The sequence below is a fragment of the Charadrius vociferus genome, unplaced genomic scaffold, assembly GCF_000708025.1.
Source record: "Charadrius vociferus isolate BGI_N301 unplaced genomic scaffold, ASM70802v2 scaffold595, whole genome shotgun sequence".
NCBI lineage: Eukaryota > Metazoa > Chordata > Aves > Charadriiformes > Charadriidae > Charadrius > Charadrius vociferus.
The window spans coordinates 319,955-346,594 of record NW_009648646.1 but is presented as its reverse complement, the minus strand read 5'-3'; the positions used below and the strand labels follow the sequence as shown (position 1 = coordinate 346,594).

General features: G+C 37.4%; 1 protein-coding gene across 1 annotated transcript in view; it reads right to left on the bottom strand.

Moving 5' to 3' along the window:
* Nucleotides 1–26,640, bottom strand: part of KIAA1328 (KIAA1328 ortholog) — a 147,461-nt gene that overhangs the window by 102,157 nt on the left and 18,664 nt on the right. The window lies entirely within an intron of this gene.

Genomic DNA, 26,640 nt, shown 5'->3' with positions numbered 1-26,640 from the left:
TTTGGCTCAAAGTAAGGACGTATGCATATGAAAGTATGACAGGCTTGGAGTTTACTAGAAGGTCCTGGAAAATGACTGTCACCTTTAACTTTAATGATTAGACAAAGAATGATAAAGATAATGCTCTGGTAAAGAACTGTCTTGAAAATTACAGAAGAAACAAGTGTTAAGAAAATAACTGAAGGTCAGATATTTAAAAGCTACCCGCAAAGGGAAGGCAAGGTTGGAAAGTATGGAATGTCTTTTATAAGAGGGATAAGATACCCCTCAGATGGTGCTTACTCTCAACATCTACCACAAGATAGGTTACATCTTCCTGTATTAACCGCAAAACTAATATTTCAGCATAACTGACTGCTTTAAACAAAACTAAAAAAAAAACCAGCTCCTTTGAACAGAAAATCCTGCCTCTAGCATACAACACAGCATTCTTGTTCAACCAGTGTAGATGATACTTTGGAGGAAAGAACTGTACTTTTAACCAGGGCAACAGGAGCACTTCCCCCCCCCCCCCACGCCCCCAAGTAATCTCTCATTTCTGGTGCTTTACAGTTTCTACATGAATAAGCTACACAGAAAGGCTGAGGGCACAGCGACTGTCCACTCTTCTGCATCTCTCAATGTTCAGAGAATACCCTTTCATCCTCACCATTTTCACTCTATCGATATTCAGGTGTCACTCCCGCTTCCAAAACAAGACTGGTCGCAACTTTAGCAATTCCAAAGTCTTCAGCAGCTAGATAAAGCTTTGGCATTAAAAAACACAGAGATGCCATTACTTGACAGGAGTCTGTTGGATGTCATTGTCCCCAGCATTTGTACAGATGAACTGCTAACAAAAGAATTCACACATATTTTCATCTGAACTCTAAAACATCCCTAAAAGCTCCAAGGCCGTGCCAGAAATTTCATCCTCATGGGCTTAAGCAAATGAAAAGAGGAATTGGTTTGCATTCTCCATACAAACAAGCTTTAACAACTGGAAAAAAAGAAGGCCCTTTCCTCATGTTAAGGAAAGAGGAATATTGTTCAGATCACTTTTTATCCTACAACTGGCTCCTTGCTCACATGAGTGCTAGGCCAACTTAATCATTCTTAAGTTCTGATAGTGTGAAATCCTGCTGAGAATGTGTTTCCAATTTTAAAAGAGAAATCGAATTTTTCATGCCTTTCACTGTCTCCGTACACCAAAACCACTACACCTCTCCATCTCCTAAACTGGGACTCTTGCATTTTAGAAGTGCTCCGTTAGATCTCTACAATTTAGGTCTACTTTTAGGACTGGTTCTCCCCCAAATCTGCCTGCCAATGGTAGCTCCCCTCTGACAGTTAAATAAGGAAAAGTGCCCTAGCATTATCCACTTGGTCAATTCTCCCACTACATAATTACAGCTCGAACAGAAACCTGTGCACCTCTCACCACCCAAGCAGGCTGGTTCATAAACCCCTCCCCGCTGCTACGTAAGTCTTTTCTTTCCTTCCCTTGGCAGAAGGGAAGGAAGCAATGCTTCCTAATCATGGCAAGAATACAAAATTGTATATACAAAGAAAAATTACAACAGCATACTCCAAATATTTGGAAGATGGAAGGTGGATGGGCAACTCAATAGAGCAGCCATAATCATTAGCAACAAGCCAACCATTTTACATAGATAATTTTCCTACAGAGTTAGGAATACCATCTTTCTAAAAGGAAGAGAACCAACAAAACACCACCACCAGCAAACCAACAACAGAAAAACAGCAAGAGAAAACTAAGGTTTTTCTTAATCAATCAAAATTTTAAGGACAATCGTTCCAAGAAAGCTTTGGACGCAGCTTGTATGCAGCTTCATAACACAGACTGCAACCAATCCAACGTCCTGGAAAGTTTCAACATACAGGTATTAAGACACTTTCTCTGATGAAAATTCCTACACCTATTCAGAAATGCCACATTGCCAAAGGTGACAGGTACCATATTGCACTTACTGCATCTCAGCTGGATAACAAATCAAGTTTGCAATATAAAGTTGTTCAAGAACAAGATAAAATATCAGCATCCACACATCCAAACAGATACTTAGCATGGAAATGGCAAGGGAGACTGCTTCAGTTCTCACCATCTGATTTTGTAGAAACCCTAAAGCTGTTTAAGGAATTAATGTCCATGTGCAGACAAACAGAAAATGCCTAGTAAATGTTCCACAAGGAGATTAAGGCCAAGTCTGAAATGAAAATATAGGAAGACAAAAGCCGCAGTAACTTGCAAGAACCATTGTCAGACAGGCTCTTGCAAATAGCAAAAGGATAGTGTTTGACACAAGCAAGTTTAATACAACCAAAGCATCTTTAGAACTTAGGGACTTGAAAAAAATACAGAGAATGGGGAATCTGAAGTTCATTCTTTTTGTGAGCAAAAGGTGGGTTGGTTTTTGTTTGTTTGTTTTTTCCAGACTACTACAGGTTGCCCTAATTGGCAATAAAACTCACCTTCCAAGGTTTTTAAATGAAGTCCTAGCCTTTTTGCCTTCAGTAAAGGCAGTTTTCACCCACAGTCCTTATTGTGCAAGCTCAGAAAGTAGACAAAAAACAAAGGAAAACACAAGTGCCAGAATACAGATGTCTGAGTTTTAAATATAGCTCTGCTACAGCCTTCCTTTAATATGTTGAACAAATTCTTAAATTTCTACTTCATTTTCTTCATTTTTGTAAAGATGAGATGGCAGCAATACATTTTAACTCACAGGATGAGGACAGAATTACGAGCATTTGCAAACTACGCCTATCTCCTTGAACGAAAAGACCTAGATTGGCAAAACACATTATATCAGTCCTTAAAATGAGCTGATTTTAATTGAGCAGCAGCATTATGTAAATCAGTTACAAGAAAGCAGAAATTAGAAGAAAGTGATTCAAATATAGTCAAAAGGTTGAGTAAAGACTGTATATGAGGTTTAGTACAGATACATACCCACTGGCTCCGTATGTACATTTTCTGTTTGTACACACAAAATGGAAGTTACTGCATCTCCTAATTATATTTCAAAAGAAGATGACCATTCAATGAAGTTTCAACTACACTATTTTAATTCAGAACCCTGTATGTTCTCATAAAGCATGAAACATTTATATAGACACACACATACACATCGTGATCCTAATTTTATAATCACCAAAGGGAAAAAACACGATGTATACAAATCAAAGTTTCATGCTGGTTTTCTTCATTATTTGCAAACCACTAGAAAAACCCTGAGATTTCCCATCTCCTCAACAACACTCCCCTTCTTCCTCAAAAAATTAGGTGTAATTTTGCATTTAACAACACACACAATTTCCCAGTTCATGTAGAGTTCTATACAACATTATTACAACCTGCCTAATTCTTAGAATTACCAAAGTTTCTATACTTGCAATCTAAATTGCACAGTGTTGACTATGTCCAGAAAGTAAAGTTATGCATCAGGTTGTTTTTACGGTTCATACTCTGAAAAAGGAAGAAGTTGCATGGGAAATAACATAAAATGCTAGGTACAGTTTAATATCCACAATTTCATGTTTATGTATGCTTACCCAGATCACAAAAAAAAAAAAAAAGTGATAGCAAAAAATAAATCAATTTGACCTGCATAACCAAGACATAACTGAGAAAAGGTCTATTTTCAGGATGGTCCCAGGGAAATTATTAAAACTAGTTACAGAAATTAAAGATGTGTGAAGGTGCCTTTCTATGATGACAAGCCTGGAATTATTGCCTAGACAAGCAATAATGACAAGCCTAGAATTATAGTTTTAGAATATAAATTCTTGTATATTCTCAAGCATTTCAGTGAGATACACTAAAGTGGTCTCTTTCAAGACATTCAATACTTTTTCTGTGGCTCTTACAGCAATAATGTAAGGGTTGTCAACTTCACTGAAATACATCAAAGCCTAAGGCAAAATAAATGCAAAAAATTTAATCCACCGCTAAGGTTCACAATAAGAAAGTAACAAGCAGTGAGGCACGCAAAAATTCAGATGTCAGTACAAACATTACTCCAATCATGCCACATATTCTCTATGTTTTACAACATATAGTTCACTAAAAACAATAAAATAAATTCAAGTATAACTTAAAAAAGAAACATATAAAAATATGCAATAAACATTAACACTGCAAACAAAAAAAATCCTCCACTGTTAACAGTAGTTCCACTAACAATGGTTTCACTAACAAAACCCCGATTTGGGGCATTTAGGTTCATGTTACTGCATATTAAAGTAAACAACCAACTGCTCATGCTCCACCTCACATCTCTCATTAGCTGTAGTTAACGTCTCCATACTTCATGTCTCCTGGCCCAAACTTTCAAATGTTGTCTTAAAGGGAATTGAGCATCTCAACTCCTATGGTCTCGAACGAAAGTCATGGCAAACTGGGAAACTTTAACCACAATTCCTCTGCCACCCTCTACACCTTCATAATCAGGAGATTTGCTGAATTCTTAGATTGGGAACCTCAACTTAAGCAAGGAGATGCATGCAGTGAAGCAGTATAAATCAAGGCCTGTACGTATGCCATAGACATAAGTGAACGCAGCACACTCTCAGACAAGCACAGAAACCTTTTGAAAGCCACTGGAAATGATACAAGTCAAACCTTTGCACTATTCAACAGAATCAGTTGCAAATATGCTTCAGCCTAGCATTTAAGGGCAAACTTAAAATGACAAGTTAAAATGTGGCTTTTCTTTTTCCCCAACCAAAGTTTTTTGAAAAACTCCAGCAATTTTAGCTTTTAAGACAGAATACGAGTGCCCATCTTCACATACTCGCTTCCACTTACTGACCTCTACAGTTCCACTCCTTACCCCTGCAAAACCCAAACACCTATTTGTGATCCATAGCAATTCAAGCTTGGGAATTCATGAGGCTGACTAGGTGCCCAGAAAACAGATGCCTTTAAAGAAAGATAACATTGTGCTTGGTATAACAGATCCTCAGCCCATGACTGTTGGTTTCACCTTACTATCATGAATTGATAATACAATGCAAATAAAGATACACACACGCTGCAGCCTGACAATATTCAGTTCACACATGCACACAACTGAACAGAAACAGCACGGTTACTAGAACATGAGCTTCTGTCACAAGATTGGTGTTATTATTTTAGAAGACAATCCCCAATTTTTATTATAGCAGTAGTCTGTAATATGACTTGAAACAGATCCTTATATGCCTACTAACAAGTGAATGGAAGTTTCTTCTATGCCCATAATACTTATTAAAGGATCTCAGTTCTGTTCAAACAAAAGCTTTAAACTCTGAATTTTTGCCTAATTAGGAAAAGATAAAGCTACTTTGCTTATGAAGGACAGATTTGCCATTTGGATACATTTTTGTAAGACAGGAATGGAAGCTAGAGAAAGATAAAATAGTATGAGAACTGCATTACATTCACATAAAGGGTAGTTTAATAATTCAAGGTTTATTTGGAAGCTTGTTTGCAACTGTAGGAAAGGTCAGACCTTATAAGAATAAGGTATTAAAGTTTTCACATAAAGTCTAAGGTAAAGATAAGTAACAAGGCTTGTTTACCATCCAGTTGCTCAGAGCGTGCAGAGAGTTAAGATTTTTAAATCAATGCAGTGATAACAATATGGATTACTGAAAAGATTTTGCATAGAGGTCAGCACACATGCATTAAGAGTTCAACTGGAAATCACAATATCCGATAACACATAGATTGTGTGAGGGAAGTTTTATTGTTTTAAGAGATGTGTGGCTTTGAATTACACTTAGCATCCTTATCTTAGATTTCTCATTGCTCTTCCTTGCACTTCTTGGATTTAATGTTTTACCAGGCAGACTCCCATGCTTTTGCATTAAACATTTCCCACACTGTTTAGTGGCAGTCGGGTACAACAAATCGGTAAATTTTGACCTGGCCAGTGTGGTTCAGAAAAATTCTTATTACACCAACATGCATCTACTTTGGGCATCCATAACTGGATGCAGAGAGATATACACATCCAGGAGGATGCAGAGATACATACATCCTGCTGCTCTGGGACTGGTAACTAAGTATTTGAACATGCACCTGTGCATCTTCAAATATGTGCACATTTTCAAGTCTAGCTAGGCTGAAACGAACTCTTATGAAAACACTGCCTCAAACGAGACAGTGGAAGACTAAAAACAGACTCAGAGTCAGGTATAAGCAGGAACACAGACATCACTTATTAGTAGCCAACAGAAAACAAAAATATTCCACAGCTGGAGAAAATACAAAAACCATGTTTCAGGAAAAGCAAACTTTAGGCTCATTCATAAATGCTTCCACATCATCTTCTCTACCTTGGAAGGACAGCAAACATGGAAATTTCTAAGCCTTAAGGAAGAATTATTTCTGTTCTCTAACCTAAGCTCTGCTGATCAAATTCACAGAAGTCTTAGTAGGAGAAATTTAATTTCATTAAACCCTTTTTGCCTCTTGATCTAACAAACAGAAGTCACTGCTTCTCCTGCAAACCCCTACAATCTATCCACACCATCCTCTCAAGTGTCTTCTGGTAGGAAAGACAGCACCAGAGATCATACACTAACAGAAGTGGCCACAGCACTCGACTGCACCTAGGGAGTTCACCTGCTGGTAGGATACTTTGACCATTCCCAATACCTCTGGCTCTCTTTCAGGTCTGAAGCAAGAGCCGAGGACCCTACACGCTGGTTCAGCTAACTGCCAAGCTGCTGACCAGATGCATTCAGAACATGGAGACACCAAGAGCAAGCTTCACCAGGTAAATGCAGTGCAAATACGAAAGAGTTACCTTCAACTGTGGGGAAGCATATGGTAGGCATCATCTGTGCAAGCCTCACATTCATCATGAAAGATTTAACTTGTCTGTACCTACTTTAACCAAGAATCTGCAATTATTTTATCTTACGGCTTCCTTTATTTACTTGCACTTTCATATCAACATGATTTTGTTCTGTGGTTTACACATGATTTATAGCCTCAATTTAACTTTGATTCATAGTTTCTAATAATATCAGTCCATTGTCCAAACACTGCAAGGGGATATTAAACAAGTTTAAATGGTCTGGGGAATTTGCCCACCAATGTTAAACACAGAATAAGTGGTTACCATAACCTTGTTTTAGATAACCGTTTCAGATAAGCAAAGTATAACTATAATGTGCTTGTTCTGAACAAAAAAAAAAAAATATTCAAAAACTGTAAGACAATATTGCAAAAACTTGTGTTATTAAAACACATAAGAGGATATAGGTTATTCTAAAGAACTGTTACCCAATTTCAAATTATATAAGAGCAGAAAAACAATCACAAATAAAAATTTTAAATTTTACAAGCGGCTACTGTCCACAGCTCAATGTGAAGCTCTTATTGTCTTTGTCCAGATTCTAGCTTGATTACTAGCTCTATATCAAACAATTACATATATATGTATGTATATATATATACACACACATATATAAAAAAAAATAAAATTAACACCAAGCCTAATAGGTACACAAGTTGGTTTTGAACCTTTGTTATTAACGGGTACACTTTGCTGTAGAATAAAGAATGCCCTAAAAATGAAGTGTTGAACAGATGGCTTTTTTAAAGTGTGATTTAAATATGTGGCCCATGCAGGACATGTGCCTTTCCTTGATTTTTCCAGACTCTAATTGTTAAATAAGACTTCTGATGTACTCATAAATGCATGGAATTCAATAATCAGTCAAGTATTTAGACTCAAAAGAGAAGTCAGCAGAATTTTATGGATAAACAAAAATCAACTTACCTAAACTAGAATAATCTTCTGTACTAAATACATAGTCAGCAGTATGAAAAAAGGTTAGAAATATAAGTGCTTGTGCACACAGATATATAAAGGAAATTGTTTCCATTTCACACCTAAAACCTTAAATATCTTTTAGAATTGCACTATTTCCTTTATAAAATCTAAACATTAATAAGCAAATTGTTTATGAGAAATCTGTTATTTTTCCACTTAATAGGGGAATATTACTTTGTCCCATCAGCCTGATTTATTTAACCTTCCATATTGAATATTCAGTTGCCTTTCATCCATCTCTGTATCTTGGGTTTGCCACTCAGTTCTCCTTTTCTTTGCCAGTGCTCCTTCATTCCAAGCACTCTCCCCTGCATAATGTCATCAATATTTTGTGACAATATACTTGTGCACACACTGATTCCAAATACAGCAAGCATACATACTCCATACTTGCACATACATCGTTAGGAGACTTTTAGGACGTTATCATGTCAAACCATATTAAAGTGACATTTTTAAGGCTGACATTCCATTTTCTCTAAGCTTGTTTTGAGCAGACATTTAGTAGAAACCTCACCCCATTCAGGATTTTAATCAAGAGAGAAAATTAAGAAAAAGTTAAGTCTGCTATCTAGGAAAAAGATCTATTAGGTCTTGTCAGGACTAAAGAAATGTATTCTTCTAAGAATCAATTTAGTCTTTGCAATGCACTTGTAAAATGTCACACGTCCACACACAGAAAGCATTGCAGATACTGTTAAAACTAGTTTCATTAACTCTAAATGCTATTTCAGTCAAGCTGCATTAATGCCAGCTAAGTTAAAGGTTTACTGGCATTGTAGTTCATGCTGATCAAACAGCGTACCCATCACTTTCCCCACAGTATATTCATGGCCCTTTGAAATGTGCCCAGCTTCACTATTTCTGAGAACTCTGCCAGAAATCTGTGGGATGGGTACCCAAACTGCAATATCTTTCACAAAGCACAAGTGAGGACAGAGCAAACCTGTGACAGCTTGGAAGGCTGATCAGCAGTGGACACTGCAGAGCTTAATTTGTCAAGTGAGGAACAATTCAAATTCCCAGCCTAGAGAAAAGCTTACAGCTACGGCAAAAACTCCAAACTGGAATGAAAATCTAAACTTCAAATTCAGGTTTTCTGGGCAAAGAACTAGAAGCCAGAGAGAAAGGCAGGCTGTGATCCATCCTCTGTTGGGAAAGAACAGGATGCCTAAAGGTGTCTTTCTAAGGTCTGTTTTTCTAATGCATGCTTCTAACGTAACATTGACCTTTTGCCAAAACCACTTTTCTACCAGAAAAGGAAAAAAAAACCAACCTGCTGAAACTTAAGAAAATCCTCTCTATTTCAAAGAAGAGGATATTTTCATTTTTCATCAGGTGTTCAGTTGCTTGCTGAGATTTTGTATCATCAAATATAGTAATTGTCACGTTTTGCTCATTATAAAAAAAGTCATAATATGGCAGTAACTGAAAGTCTAAAAGGATGACAGACGTTCAGTATTGACATACCATGAACGTTGCAATGAAAGACTGACACACTTTAAAAAAAAATAAATAAAATCACTTCCATTATGTCAGCACACGATCATCAGGATAGCAGCATCACAACATGCATCCCTCACTGTGTCATGAAAGAACATAAAACCAAAACGTGGCATCACAAAAAAGTCTTTGAATTTGTTTGAAACACATTTTAGTGGTACAAAATTGAATTTCAAAGTACTAACAACCCCTGCAAAACAGAAATTTAAATTTTTTATCAGCTCTAAATGAAAAAATAGTTGCTTTCTTTTATTTTATTTTCACTGGCTGCTCAAGAAGTAATATTACATAAGCAAAACAGCTAACAACAGTTTTCTATTCCTGATCTACAAAATAACTGAAAGTCAAAGAATACAATCTCTAAGATATTAGAAGCTAGGGGTTTTTTCCTACTCAAGATGCATCATAATACAATATTAGGATCAATTAACAACAATTTCCTAGCACTGCACCAAGACTGCCTAACCCCTATAAATTCTGTTGTTATTTTTGCATATAACAGTTTATTTCACCAAAACATTGTTGGTTCAAGACCATAAAAACTGTGGGAAACGCCTTCTGTAAATGAATCTCAATCAAAATTTGTTTTCTAGCATTGCTGAGTATTTGAAGACTCCCAACGCATCCTTTTTCACAGAGCAAGGCATACAGGATTCAACATTCTGCATGATAAAACTATAGCATAATTGACATTGTGGCAATGGAGACTACATCTCTATTAAACTTACAGAACAAGGAGCCAAGTGAGTTTTAAATAAAAGATAAAGCACCACATGGTTATACTAGGAGTCTCATGTCTGTCAGCAAGTCTGCTCCCAGCTGACCAGGGTTCTGACAGATGATTTGGTATGCAAGTTCATTACAGAGTCTGTCCACACTCTGTACCTTTCATACTGGAGTTCTGTCAGGCCAATGAAAACAACCAGACAAACATCTTGCAGTGTGACACCATCCTCTCTATGTATCTGTTTTATTAATGTGCATCCAGTGCAGCTTAATGTATGAAAATGTTAGAGCGAATTACTCTCCTGTTTTCATAGACTTATCTTGGCACTAGGCTTGATATTACAATTGATTCTCAAATTAGCTTTGTAAATACAAAACTCTTATGTTCACAGCCTGCGAGAAAAAAGGTGTCATGATGATGATACTTCTGATATGAAAGTTTGCAATCATGGAAGAACTACTCCTCATCACCCACATATGCAGAGAAACTCTAGAAGCCTCACCGTGGCTTGAGACAAAATTAAGATCCAAGAACCCAAATCCCAAAGGGGAATAACAAAATTGAATACATGCTAGGCGAAATATATCTAATAGACTAGTACTAATTCCCGCTTTCTCAATTCTTTGCATATTCAACTCTATATGACTGACAAAAAGTGGGAGACAAGCAGGAAAGATGAAATACTGTGTGTATTCACATTGATTTACAGGTGAGTCTCCTCATTAGAGAATAACAATTCACCGAATCACAGAATGCTGGGGGTCGGAAGGCACCTTCAGAGACCATCTAGTCAAACCCCAGATTCCACGTGCTGCAGTCATGATTTGCATTGTGACTGGTGACTGGTTACTGCACTGCTTTTTGGACAACTCTGCATTACAGACACAAAAGGCATCTCTGAACACATTGAGTGCACAACCATCCATAGTGCTGGATCATAGACGTGGCTGGGATTAAGGTGGACAAGACAAAGAGTACCAAGGTAGAAGGGGAGGAATGAGCAAATTGGGCTCCAATGCATCCCACCAGTGAGTTCAGCAGATCTTAAACTGCAGAGACAGTAAATGGCTTATCTTTATTGTTTAGGAGGGATATCGGAAAGTCCCAAATATATATGTCCGGAGGCATGATGTAGACAGAATGTCGGGAGTAGAAACTCCGAAAGGTCACCTCTAGTTCCCTTCATGTAATATAACAGCGTAGCTGCAGTCAGCAAGGGAAACGACTGCTTATCCTCATTCATGCAGTTGCCCAGAGAAACTCCCGGAGGAGTTCTGCACAAGACTTCCTATAGGCTTCACTAAAAGAGATGACAAGCAAAGTCTCTTGAAACTTCCTGCCCCCTCCTACATCCATATTTCTCCCGACTAAAAGCCTTCGTCAGTCCAATGACAAGCAGCCAATTTTAATAAAATAGATGTTAAATTCCAAATTATACAAAAGATAGATACGTGACACAAATAAAGTGATTTACACTTTTGCCTTACTGAATCAACCTGTAGCAAATACAGAACACAACCCTTTCAAATGGAGAGCTAGCATTGAAATATAGATCCACATTAGGAAACACGCTTCAAAGACAGTTAGACTAATTATCTTCCAGGACAAGTCAGAGAATATGCCTACCATACTGTCTTCCTGAATAGAGAACCCCTTTCCCAAGGAATGAAGTTTCACACCATCTAGCAAGTAGATCCAAAGAGTGAAGAAGAGTTTTAACTTTATGTATAATCTCTTCTTCATGACTCTTATAAACTTCTGGCAGATTTACTAATCTTCCATAAGTCTCTAGATTTCACAAGTCCTATTAAAATAAAATTCTTGACATTGAAAGAAAAAGAAAGCAGAAGAACACCTTAAGCAATGCAGTATTATAAAAAGAGAATTAACCACCCTTTATTACAGCTCACAAAAACACATTTTGGGTTGCTCTTGAGGCCAAAAGATTTACGAGACAAAATACCACTGATTCAGCATGCCCACAATAATTTTATGTCAAAACCATGAACTACAAAGCAAAGCTTCTGCAATGCAAGAGTTACCCATACTTTATCTATTTTGAAGCAGCAGCAGAAAATAATGACTTGCTCAATAAGATATAAATTGCACAACTTTCCTTTCATATGTTTTTTATGAAATATTAGCTAAGAATCTATTTTAGCATCTACAAAGAGAAACAGACATGTCAACGGAAAAGGGCTGCAAATCATCCCCAAGGGAGAGAGATGGAGACAAAGACTGAGCCCAACTAAACACCCAAGGACAGCATTTAGCAACTCTGAATTGATAATCAATTTTCCTGTATTTTCTTTCAGAATGGTTTCAGCCACATGTTTATTTCCTCATGCACAGTGAAGAAAATTCACAACATGAAAAGCACGTATGTGACTCACTAGATACATTACATGAAATATAAATCTGTTGCAGATCAAGATTCCAAACATCTGACTACTTTATTAATGGCATTTAAAAGCAAAAACTCATGATGCTGAGGACTAAACATTGACTTTGTTGTGGGCAGCAGCATTAACAGATTTGGGACACCAGAAGCGACACAGCTCATGCAGATCCAGCTACATGACGCTTTTTCTCTCCAAATTTAAACCATTCACAACAGCTCCTTGAACAACTACCAAAAGAACACCTGAGGTGGTGTCCCACATCCTCCCTGGCTGAGGATAACACAAGACTGAACAGGATTTCTATTGAGAATTGACAAGACACCTTTGCCATGGTGGAAGTCGAGAGGCCCATTTAAAGTGACAGCGTAATTTCTCCGCTCAGTCATTTCAGTTACTTAAACACACCAAACTTTAATTGTAGCATATGCATGCATTTAAGTTTGACATTTGGGGACTTTGTGTAACATCAACCAGAAGTTTCGCTATGTAGCTCTGCAAAGATGAACTTCATCAAGACAACTTCTATATGCAAGAAAAAACCAAACAAATCCCAATTAGTACACATTCCTGTTCTGACTTTGCTAAGCTCCCTGACCTTTCAGTCATATAATTCTTCTCAACTTCGTAACATTTCACAAAGATTCCAAGCCTATTCAAATCCAAAAGTCCAACAGCTCCCATCATTCACACAACATGCATGCAAACGAAAGAGCAAGTTCTCTCATCTTGTCTTCTCTTCTCCCTTTGAGATGGAGAATGTCTATTGCTCTAATCCCTTCTCCATAAACATTAAATAGAATGAAGATCTATTTAAGCAAAACACTGGCACAAGAACAACTTGTTCTTAACTTCATGGTTAAGCTAGCTGTGACTGTGTCTAGCTTGGAAATTAAATGATGCTGAAAAAACCTTAGAAGATCTTCTAAAACAATGACCCTTCAAAAAATGGCACGGGGAGAGAAGTAGTAAGTGCACCAAGGCAGGTATTTACAGCTTTATGAACGGAAATATGTTATGAGGATTCTTCGAGTGGGCCAGGAGGTTCCTGATGCTCATCCGTTGCCTGCAAATGAGCCAGGAGAACCTCCAATGCATTCACTGTTCAGTCAGAACAATACAATTATATAGTAGATAAATTCTTTGGACTGTCCTGTGGCCGCTTCCAGAAAGAGGAGTGTAATACACAACATGAACCTTGCCAACATGATACAAGTTCAATATAAATAGTTCATTAAAACTAACTAAGATTGATGGTCTGTGCACAGATCCCCTGACTTTACAGCAGAAATACCTAAGGCAGTGTACCAAGATGGCTTTCTGAGGAAACCAAGAGACTTTTCAGGGTAACAAAATCTAGTCTCACATTACCAGAGATAATATCATGCAATCCTTTCCACAATCAAACCCTGTCCTGAAGGTAAGTTTATATTACTGGCTCCCATAACTTCTCTCTGCATATAATTAGAAACTTATTTCTGATTTTTAATTTCCCTCTATTCATAGGACAAATGTATTTAGTAGATTTATTGGCAGATTAAAGGAAAGAGCATTGGCAAGTTAAATATGGTTATTCCCATTGAAACAGAGCAGTAAGGCCTCACAGAACTTGTGCGGTTACCCAAAGTGACAGCTGGACCTTAGGAGCTGTGCTCACTTGAGTCTTATTCTGCACTGTTAAGAGATGATGAGTAACATCTTTAAAAGCATCTAAGGATGTTTTATCAATGTGGCTAACAATACTTATAGCAACCGAGAAAGTTCTCCCTGAAAATAATGAAATATGAAGAAATCACATAAGCACCTGAGCAGTGTAACTGGAAGATGTCACATACTATGAAGGCTGTTAAGTGCTTTGCTCGCATTTTTACAGAATTACTAAAGTTCTACTCTCTGAAGAAACTACATGAAAGCAACACCCTCTTACTTCAGTATCCTGTTCCCTGGATGTAAACAAAATTAGACCTGCCAATCATTGTGACCATAGTACAATTTATTTACCACTTCTTTTATTTTTGCATTTTGGAACATGAGCCACATTTCACTCCTCCTCTTGATGCTTCATAAACAACTTCAAGGCATCATAGCTTTATGTGCACAAACCTGCTGAAAACATCTACAAGAGAATTACTAAATGCCCAAATTGTACTCAAAAACTTCATTTGCAGGACTTCAGAAGACAGCAAGATGCCAGTTTACTGTCAAATTCCAATCTGAGTTTACAAAACTACTATGTGGGGAGAAAAATCATTTTTACTAACAAGGACTTAAAATATGCAGAAGTCGAATGACAGACCTTCACAATGGCATTTTCAGATTTCCAAACAGTAACACTAAGTAGTTCAGATAGTAAATATGGGGTTTCATTTATCAAAACATGTGCCAATCTTCCAGAAATTAAACTGTACAGAGATAATAAGAAGCCTGGCTGAATGAAAACTGCTGAAAGAAAAGGCACATTGCTAGATCGATCATATTTGAACCTTGCTCGTAGATGGATCCAGAAGCAATAGTCTTGGCCTGGCAATTAAATTTAAGCATAATCATCATCTGAAAGGCTTAAAATCATAGTTTAGGATGCTGTCACAGCATGCAGAGTATTCCCTTGCTGCACCTGCACTGGCACTGGGCAAGACACAGTCACTGTAAATAAAGCTACTTTTTGATTTCCTGGTTCCTCCAGCCAGGAGGGTTTGAGAAAGTTTGGATAGCCACGATTGTTTTATTCCATTTTATTCTTGATACTTGGGATATACATCCTTCAGCTGGATCATTTTTAAATCACTTCAGTACTTAAACTGTCACACTTGATGCATAATCTGACACCACAGAGTCATAGTTTGAATATTTCAGTTCTATTACTTTTAATTCTATACCAGTTAATCATATTTTATTTAAAGGTAAAATGTTAATCTTCTGATGTTAAAAATCATCATACTTTAACTTTTTATGGCCGCATATTAAAATAAGGATACTTGCCAATTACCTAGAGCCTTCTTTCAGGATTCAAATGAGAAGTTGACAAGAGGTCAGCTCAGAAGCTCTGCAGTACAACAGTCTGCTCTGCATGGCAGAGGTGCTGTCTTTAAATTTCCCAGTACTTACCAGCTGAAATTAGCGCATCTCACCAATGGCTACCCCACTTCGAAGCGTCCTATTTTAACCCCAATTAAAAGGTTTACCTAAAAGCACCTTGCTCCAAATTGTTTCCTAGAAACTGGTTGCACGCAGTATTGCAAGTTCAAAACTGTGACAGAAATACTTTAAAAAGCCAACGGTTTTCTCTGAGACAATGAAAGCAAATTTTTTCTTGTTGTATTAATATTACTACTTCTTGTGACTTAAATATAGCTCTACAGACAACACCAGAATGAGGTCTTAGACTGCAAGCATCTCCCAGCAGGGATTTTTGTCTGTATACTTGTCTGCAAAGCAACTACCAAATTGTTAATCATCTATAATTAAAGACACCATAAGCCCAGAACCCATCAGAGTATATCTCCAGTTTGCTCACATGGCCCTTTATGCATAAAATATGCCTTTTCATTTCAGTCCAAGTACCCTTTTCCATTTGGGTGCCTTCTTCAAATCTTTATGACATGTCCAAGAAGACAGGCATTTTTTAACATTTATTTTTATGTATAAAACAATGAAAATGATAAATCTGTGTGACACGCTTCTCTCAGTCTTTGCCTGATACTAACATTTTTGGTTTTATTTAATATTTTCAGAGATACACAGTGTTTGTATTGGTCAAGGCTGAGGATGTCCGTGAAATGCCATAAGAAAGCGACATGCATACGTTCAACCTTTCACATCACACAAAGGCCAGCAAGCAGTACCTCATTTTTTCAAATAGGTAAGCAGGAGAGAAGATAGCAGAGTTGCCCAGTGGCACGTATTGTAACTCAGTAAAAGCACAGAACTGAGTTGGAGATTAACTGGGTTTCCACGGTTATTCACGTGGGCCACATCTGACTCGTAAGCAACATATTATACATCTTGATATTCACATTTTCCTCTGACCACAGCTGCACACTACAGGTTGTGCTCACCTGCTCTACCTTTCACACTCTACTTACAACTGTAGGCAAGTCATCCTAAGATAAAGTTCATACAGGACAAGATGAGACATAATAATTTCATTTTTAAATGGAAGAAAAGCAGTGTGGTTTTGGTGATGGTGTTGATTATTTATTTATTTTTATTCCATCATTTCCACATTCAGAACTGCAATTACTGGCCCTATCTCTTCGGTTTTTGATGCTCTGCTTCTACTATTAACTTCTGTACAAGTATCAAAGCTCTTACGTACATATGAAGAATCAAAGCAACACTGATCATACAACAACCACCACCCCCACTTAGCGAGGGCTCATATACCTCTGCCTGTCTGCAAAATTACAAAACAAAAAAAAAATGTATTTTAAATGTAAAACTAAAAACCTGAAAATGTACAATTCCAAATGCACTTCTGCTGAGAAGCACCAAGTCTAGCAGCTGAAACTGCTCCCTTCCTCAGCCTTCTCTACAGCGATGGTCTGCTGTCAGGAAAGCCAGTCCATGGACCGCTGCCTAGACAGGCAACTTGCTATATAAGGCTCCATGCCTTACACATGAGGCAATCTCAAGGCTACAATCTTTATTTTAACACATCATTAACTTGAATTTTAGAAGACACTTCCTCCTTCATGTGGAGGATCGTCTCCCATCCTTCCTAAAGAAGGTATCTGTCACAACATTTGGAAGTGACTAGTAGGGGTGAAAGCTAAGTTTAATTTCTTACAGATTCTTTAGAATGAAACAAACTATATCCAAAAAGTGCAGATATGCTTTTTTGTTTCTTTTGCAGTTCAGGGGAGGGGGGAGGGAAAAGCATCTCTGATTTGTATATTAAAGCACAAGCATCTGTCCTACTGATGATATTCTAGGGAAGCACATTAGCATAAAATTTAACGATGTCAAATAAGTGGATGTGAAATAGGGACTGCGTAAAGACACTATTTCCAAGCCTGACAGAAACATCACTGTTTAGAAATGCAAATGAAACCATTATGTTCAATAATTATATGAAAATATGAACAGTTCAGCATGTTTTCCAGCCCTGATGGCGGTTAATGGGATGTACGCTTATGTAAATAACTACTATTAAAGCTAATGCTGAAAAAAACTAATAAATTCATACTAAAGCAACTGATTTAGTATGCTTTTAAACCCCAGCAGTGCTCACATATTTAGAAAGGAGTGCATTCTTATGTTTGAAACTCATTACTGTTACAAGTCACTGCAACTCCATCAATTACCATGCATTAATGAAAATGGGACACATACAAAAAAATTATTGGCTCTCAGCAGTTTTCTTTAAAGACAAAATATAGGGGTATTACCATCATGGGGCCTTGAGGGGAACTTATCAGCAACATAATCTTTATTACTACAACTGTACTCCCTGTGCTATAACCCTGAGGTATTTTTTGTCCCAAGAAGGGGCTAACCTCATGTAAAACTCTCGACATATACGCAATGAAAGTGACCATACTGCCATCAGTAAAAACTCACCATTTCCACAATTAAAAATACATTTAAATAAACATATACCCACTAGTATGTGAACTGAAAAACAGATGTGAAATGAAAAAACTACAATTCCTGACACTAGAGCAAGGAGGCGTAATATGAATAGAATTAAGGATAAAAGGCACATATGGAAATCTTCTATGAAGTTGTTGTATTTGAAGTTGTTGATAAGTTCCATCCAGTTTTACAGTTACACTTTTAATGACCTCTTACAGAGCCATGGAATTAAGACTTCAAGGATGCTGTTCATTCCTCTTTGGATGTTTTCTCCAATTCCTCAGCATTACTTGAGAAATTCTTAGCCCTATTTAACCATTACACTTGATAGAGGAAACAAAACCAACACAGTGCTGTTATAGCAATGAATCCCTACAGAAATTAAATGCTGAGATTTACTGAATGTCTATAACTCTACAACTAACGCACTTTCATTTTCTAAAGCAGTCTCTGAAAATGAGATATTAAGGTAACATCCACTAGATTCTAAGAAGTTCAGCAAGGCTGAAAATGCTTTTATATTAATTTGCATTGACTGGCAGTTTAAAATTAAGGATGGGTTTGAACAACCTTACAAGGGAATATGAACAAAGAACTGATGGCAAATGGGAAGATTCACATAGGACAGTTATCTGTCCTGTCTCCAGTGCTATAAAACTTCAGTCCAAGATGTCACACTGCTACTAAAAGTCACAGCAAAGACAGGCAACTCATTGGACTACAAAAGCATTGTCAGTAAGAACTATGAAACACCACAACAATAGAAAAAAGGAAAGAAACAGTTTAAGTTTTCATCATGCATGAACAGTGACAAAGTTCATATAGCCCAATGTCCAGTATAATAGCCAATGCTAAATTAATGCCAAGTTTAATGCTCTCCGTAGCATAAGGCAAAAATAAAGGCTACACCAGCCTGAAAAAATACAGTCTAAAAGCAGGTAGCAAAACTAGGCTTTCAGAGGGCCAGCAGCTGACAGCATACAACAGCAAATACAGACACGATCACAGTCACTGTGACAAATGTTTAATGGGTGGGCAGTGGAAGAAAAAATACAAAAATGTCTGATTGCTTTCACTATATCTCTGTTGAAAGAAAGGTATGAAGTGTTTTGCTATCTAGACCATTAAAACTATTTCATGAGCGAAGGCCACTGTAAGGTTAAAAACAGTAAGACAAATTTACTACTGATTAATAATAAAGCCATTCATTTTATTCTTCAAATCTAAAGTAATTACAAGCCAGAGCATGGAAAATGGATTTAGCAGAAGCCATTACGTCAGAAGAATCCTTTAAAGAAGAACAGTAATTTAAAAGACTAAACTGAATAATGAACTCTCCTGAACAACAATTATTATGAGATTGATTTATTGAAAGTGTATTTAATCATGCAAGAAATGTTTAAACTTTCCAAAATAGTTCAGGAAGACAGAGAAACCAATAGCAGAGTCAGCCCAACGTCCTCATTATAGTTGAGAAGCTGAAGCAGATGGAGAATTCATTTAGTTTGGAAGGATAAAGTACATCAATTTCTCTGAATCCACACTTCTAGTCAATTTGTTACAGTACCAGCTTCAACAATTAATGATCTCATTTTCCCATTTGTGCCTCCTTTTAAGAGATCTCAGTCTTTGTTTTCAAATAAGCCAAATGTCATAAAGGAAAATTTAACTCAAAACCACATCACTTTGAAAGCTCACATGCCTAAAACCGAATGTTTCAGTAATAGCCACAAAAGCAGGGGCCAAATTCAGTCAGGTAAGCAGCCTGGTCAGTTTAAGTGCCTGAAAAAAGAAAGATCTGCCTTTCACCTGAGACACAGCCCTTCTCACCAGCGTGACTTCTACAGAGAAATACCTTTTACCTGACCTACTTCAGATTTTTTCATTATGGTAACATGTTGATATACGAGATTGCCATGGCTGAAGATGCACTTCTAATGACGGGTCTCTCCCATTAAGTTCAGACAGGGGCAGCTCATCATCATATCCAGTTCTGAGATCCACACCACACAGTTAGTATAGATAATATCATGTCTGTGTTTAAGATACCAGTCATCCTCCAGAGCTAGACGACAGGCTCTCTGTGAAGCATATACCTACCACCGGTTGTCAACAACCTGGCAGAGCAGAACTCTAGCTCTTCAGCCAGTAAGACTGCAGCTGGCAAACACCAAGTCTCTAGTACCAGAAACAGATCACCACAGTATAAAAATATCATGAAACAGAGGAGATGGCAAGAATACTACTAGCCCTCAGCACTCACCTCAGTGAGCCTCCAAAATTCTACGCTAGAGCTGCTGGTTAGGAGAGTCTTCTCCTATTCAGTCAGGCACACACAGAACAATGTTGTTCCATGCTTTACAGTATAAATTACAAAGCAGCTCTGCTTCTCTTATCCCACAGCTATACTTCTGTATTGACAGTACCATCACACAAACAATCCTGCACCACTGACTGTGAAGTTTTAGGGCAAAGAACCTATCTAGCTCACATTCTACAGAGGCTCACGTTGATTGTTTAGATGCTGCCTGTTGATTCTGGATCACTTCATAACACGCACAATGTGGCTAGCTTGTGCTCTAAGGCACTAGCTAGGATTAAACATAGAAAGCTGAGCTTTAAATGAATCTCCAGTCGTTGATCCATTTGAACACTCAACATTACAATATGTTTCACCTTGTTTTAGTTTAAAAGTTCATGAAAAATTCAAAATATCTTATTTACCCAATAGTCCTTGACTGATTCTTCTACATTTAAGAAGTTCTTGAATACATACATTATTTAGCCAATACTGCTGTTACAGAATAGCGTATAAATATTCAGGGACTTTTTAATAAGTTCAGCTTTTATTCAATAGACCATAATGGTTGCTCAGAAACATTTACTAGTAAAAGACCTATAATAACAGTGAGGGAAACACGTTGGATAAAATGGAAGAAAGGAGCAAAATACTACTTTTTTCCATTCTCCTCACGTGCCTTCAAACAAATAATGATGCGCAAAGATACACGGTATGCATTCACATACAAAAAAATAGGAAGGGAAAAATTTAAAACAATAAGGTGAGGGAGACAAGTTGAGAAATAAAAGAAAAACTATGATGGTCATTCCAAACCCTCAGTTCATAACTTGTCAGCAACTATACTGTCAGGAACTGTATTGCAGAAACTATAACAAAAGCAAAAATCACCCTTACACTTAGCTAAAGTTAAACCCTAAAATTGTTACTGAGTTTTAAATAAATAACCTGACTTTCAAAAGCAGTAGGAACAAGTTTCCTGCAAACAGCAAATTTTTCTCTATATAGAAATTTTCTTTTTGACTTTTATTATTTTTGGGGGGGGCAGGGGGGACAGCAGGCAATAAGGCAGGGATCCAACTTTCATATATACGTGCTTAACTACACTCTTAATTTCCATATCCCATTTCTCTATGACACTCTGTTGTCATCGTGATTTCAGACTAACTGTCCTTCTGCAAACAGCAGCCCTGGGGAGGCACACACACATACATCTGTTAAGCGGGACATGAGGACCGCACATTCAACAATACATTCAGCCAAAAGCTTTCTATGAAAGACCTTATGTTTGTTTCTTCACCTGTGATGACAACTTCGTGGGTCAGATTAAGAAAGGAAAGGAAACAGAAGTGCCTATTTCTCTCCCCATTTTCGGAAAAGCAAATTCAGCACTATAGAGAAAAGTAAGTATGACAGAACAAACAAGTAAATTGTAAATCTCTACCGTGATACCTGCTTTTCTATCATCTTGTTCTTTGGCCTTAACCAAGTCAGCAACTATTTTTCTTCTGAAAAATAATACTAATTCTACATTAGCACACAAAGATAGGAAAAGGAGAAAATATGTAAACAGTACTAATTTATGAGTATATGCAAGAGTAATGTAATGATGAGTACTATGGCAAAACTAAAAGCATTTTATTGAAGACTCTAGATAACGCTTATAAGAGGCCCATTATTCTTCCAGCAAATTAATATTCTATGTCTCAGTAACAATACCAGCAAATGAACTGTTTACGTTAAATTAATATTCATGTTACTGAATGCAAAATCAACTAATTAAGTAGTCCTAAGTTACAAAATTAAGGACATATGTAAACAGAGCCTGTCATCATTTTTAAGACTGGCAAAGTAAATCCTATGGGATTTGTTGTACGAACTTGGCTGGGTCTTCAAATCAACAGACCATTCTCAGTCAGGAAATAATTCCCACAAAAAGCTTAAGTAACCCAGGTACATTCTAAATATAAACCAATACAGCAGTTTAGTAGGGCTGATAAGTTTAAATTTACAAAAAGAAAACAATATGTTTGAAATAATCAGAATCTCTTCTTCCCTTTACCTCCCTATTCTTTGTCTCCAAAATCATAATTTCAGCATTCAATAGAATTCAATAACCAATTTTTTAATTTTTTTTTTTTAAGAAGTTCTGTCTTCTCCAATTAATAAATCTTCACAGAAATGTTAAGGCTGTTTTGCTTCTTCATTTATGCAACACCATCAAATTTACATGAAAAAAATCCTTAATGGTGATAACAAGAAAAGCTAAAGACCATAACATAATTTCTTTGGGCTCTGAAATAACAGTAGTATTTGTTTCTTAATAATCTTATTATCATCATTTTTTTCCTCAGACATCTATCATGACAGTACTGGGGCATCTTACAAAAGACATTTTCCTGTTTCTTAAATTAAATCTTATTTGGGACCTAAATAAATAATAGGTCCTTGAAAATATGCCAGAAACAAAAGGAAAGCCAGAAGCTTTTCTCTTTAACAGCTCCCAGCAGAAGAGGAAGAAGGGGCAGTGCAAGTAACCAAAGAGAATAACATGGTGCACGCTGCTCATCCCTTATTCTGGAAATGCAAGTGAAACAACAAAAATAAGAACATTGAACTTGCAAGTCAAACACTCCAAAGGCAACACCAGAGTTTAGATTGCTACTAGAAGCACAGTTCAGTAACCTGGTATGTATCCATCATGATCTGGGAATACAGAAGCAAGGAGAAGACAAATACTAAGAGTAGATGCTGAGGAAGAAAGGAAGGTTGGTTACATATAGAATCAAATAATGGTTTAGGTTGGAAAAGACCTTGAAGATCATCGAGCTCCAACCCCCCTGCCATAGACAGGGACACCTCCCACTAGACCAGGTTGCCCAAGGCCACGTCCAGCCTGGCCTTCAACACCTCCAGGGATGGGGCCTCAACAACCTCTCTGGGCAACCTGTTCCAGTGCCTCACCACCCTCAAAGGCAAAAACTTCATCCTAATGTCTAATCTAAACCCGCCCTCTTCAAGTTTAAAGCCATTCCCCCTCATCCTATCACTACACACCCTAGTAAAAAGTCCTTCCCCAGCTCTCCTGTAGACTCCCTTTAGGTACTGGAAGGCCGCAATAAGATCTCCCCGGAGCCCCCTCTTCTCCAGGATGAACAGCCCCAACTCTCTCAGCCTCTCCTCATAGGAGAGGTGCTCCAGCCCTCGGATCGTCCTCGTGGCTCTCCTCTGGACACGCTCCAGCAGGACATGGTGAGCCTTGTCACATAAGCTTAGTCCCAAATTCTCTTTCAAAGTTTGGAGGGTGCTAGAATACACTGAACAGGCACATTCCTTCTTTCAGCAGCTGTCTCACCATCATCTGACTGATCTAGGCCACCCGACTTGATCCTGGCTCTTCCTTAAACCTGAATGCTTATCCCAAACACTTCTGAACTCATCAGTCACAGGCTTTACTTTGCATCAGCCATGCCCAGCCCAACTTCCTTTTCCAAGTCTTTACTTCCAGACAGGTTCTAGTTCTCACTTCCCCAGTACAGACTCCGCTTACATTTTCCCCTCTACCTCCTGCTTGGTCTTCCCTTTCAGAAGATTAATTTTTCCACCACTTTCCTCATCCTCATAGCTCTAAGTTGCTCTCATTGTGGAGGGCATCAAAAGAATGGGATCACCTGTTACTCGACTGTCCAGTTCAGCCCAACTGGGTGGATTTTCGTAAGAACTGCAGAAGATGTCATCACAGCATGTGTACCTTACACCACTAAGCATCACATCTCCAAAGAACAGCAGCACTAGAACTTCTTAGAAAAAAGGCTACAAGAGTTAATTATAGATAAAATAAAGGTTTGATCCTATTTTGGTACTAGAACTGGTTGAAACACCTTAGATCAAGTTTCTTTTGAAAGAAGTCAGTTTCAAGTGGCAATGCCCTGTGAAAAACTAAGCCAAAATATCTACTTTTGAGCACAGTATAAGACAATATGTCAGGTCTAATGATACCACTTTAGGGAAAAGGAGCAGACCAGAAGACTACTTGAAATCCTTATTTTCCTCAACGCTGTGATAATAAGTATTTGGCAACCCTGACAACAGGCTGGTCTATTTATGATTCACAGCATGCTCATCAAAGTTGTCCTCCATTAACTGCATGCCCTACTCAAATTTCAAAGTTTCAACTGCAATGGAGGGATAGAATGTACTTTTAAGTTTGCATGAAATTTTAGTTGTTGCTCCCTACCCAGACAGCACTGACTAACTCCAAAGCAAATGTAAGACTAGGCTACAGACAGATACTGTTTTTTCAATACTGGTAAGTTTTGCCGTGAAATCACTGCATGCCACCTACTGCCCTACCTCCCAAAACTTTTGTCATAGTTCATCAGCAATGAATTTGAATGGATGGATCCACATAGCTTCTCAAAAAAAAAAAAAAAATCAACCACAACAAAATGAGGAAAATCTGCCTTTAAAGTAGGGATTTCAAGCACACAAAGCATATCTCTGCTGCAAGAGTCTTAAGAAAAAAAAACAAAACACATGTTGCTGAAACCACGCTCCCTGTGCTATTCAAATTAAACCTTCATCAAGTTGAAATTACACTCCATTGGATATTCTGTTATATCAGAAGCACCAATTCATTAATATAGGGTAATTTTAAATACTGGGCTAGATAAAGTAATTTTATAGAGAAGAAGCCAGCTTTGGGGGAGGGGGAAAAAAAAAAGTAAGTAAAATTGATTTTACCAGGGCTTTTTCTTATGGTATTATATCCCTGATATCTTATTTGCAACTGAAGTCTGTACATTTCAGAAGAGCTTGAAGAATTTCAAGTTGCTGTTCTTGAAAACAACCAGAATCTTTATTCAACTTTGGTAAGGCATTTCTACCATTTCTTGTCTCTGCAACAAGCTTAAAGATAAAAAAATTAACTGATCAGAAGTAGGTTGAGGATCTTGAATCATTCATGTATGAGAGACAAGTACTGCAGTACTTAAAATTATATTGGTTTAAATTATAACCTTGTTTTATATTTCTAGATTTTACAGAGTTTTATGAAGTGTAAAATTGCATGCATTAACCTTCTGCCACGTCTACCAGACTTCTGAAAAAGTATTCATGCTTGTTCAATCTATTTGTAGTAAAAGAAACAAAAAAAAATAAAACAACCCAAAAACAACCAAGCAAGCATGCCTACTTCCCAGTAGCTAAATAAACCTTAGATGAACTAGTGAAAGGTTTATGTGGATAAATTAAAAAATATTAATCAGGAACATACATCCCACCCACATTCATGAGCTAACTGAAAACACAAGATGTAATATAAAAATACAAAATACTGACTTCAGTGAAATCAATGTAAAAGAGTTGTAGTCACATCCAATGGCTCTTAAATACATCAGATTTAATATTTTCCAGGAAGTGTTCCATGCCCGGCTAAGCTTATTGATGTGTATATTATTTAGTACAAACAGACCAAATTCTTTCTATCAATGCAAGTGCCACTGTGCTACAAGGGATGTTCTGGGTCATCAAGGGCAATCCCCTGCTGACAGAGAACACCTATCACTGAATTCCTTTGAATTCCTTTCGTAAGCCAACCAAGCTCCATCATAAAAAAGCTTTTTTTTGTTAAGCCTTCCAGTGCTAAACTGAGAAATATCATTGCTCAGTTTTCAAGAACCCTCCTCTAACTTCATGTTTAAGTTTGTGGATTGTTTATCTCCATTTATTTTTGTTCCAACACTGGCCTATAGCTTGAACACAGCTTTTTGTCTCAGCCTTGTCTCTCCCCCTATTCAACTTACCACCATCTCAACCTGCTTCTATATGGCCAGTCACTACCCATAAGCATATGCACACACTTCAGTCTCATCTCTGAAAATAGCTTCTCCAGTCTTCCCATCATCTTAAGTAGCCCTTCTCCACAACTTTTTAACTAACTTCATTTTTTACTTGCACAAGGGATGACTCGAGACTGAAAATAGTATTGTGCACTAGTTTTCATCAATGCTTTTTAAAATAGCATTAGTATCCTCCCTACTTGAAATACAGCTCGTGAAAAATCACATTCTATTTGCTTTTGCTGTAGTTGCAGCACTGTCTCTTCCATATCCCACTGTAGTCAACCATTAGCCTTCTGAGGAATTAAACAGGAAAGCATCAATATCAAAGATTTGGAAGAGAAATGAACAAGAGAGTTTTGTAAAGGTCTATCACACCACATTAAGGGAAATGGTAATTTCTGCAACATCAACTTTTCATGTGATATTCCAGTACTGGAACTAAGCATACACAGCTTAACAAAAA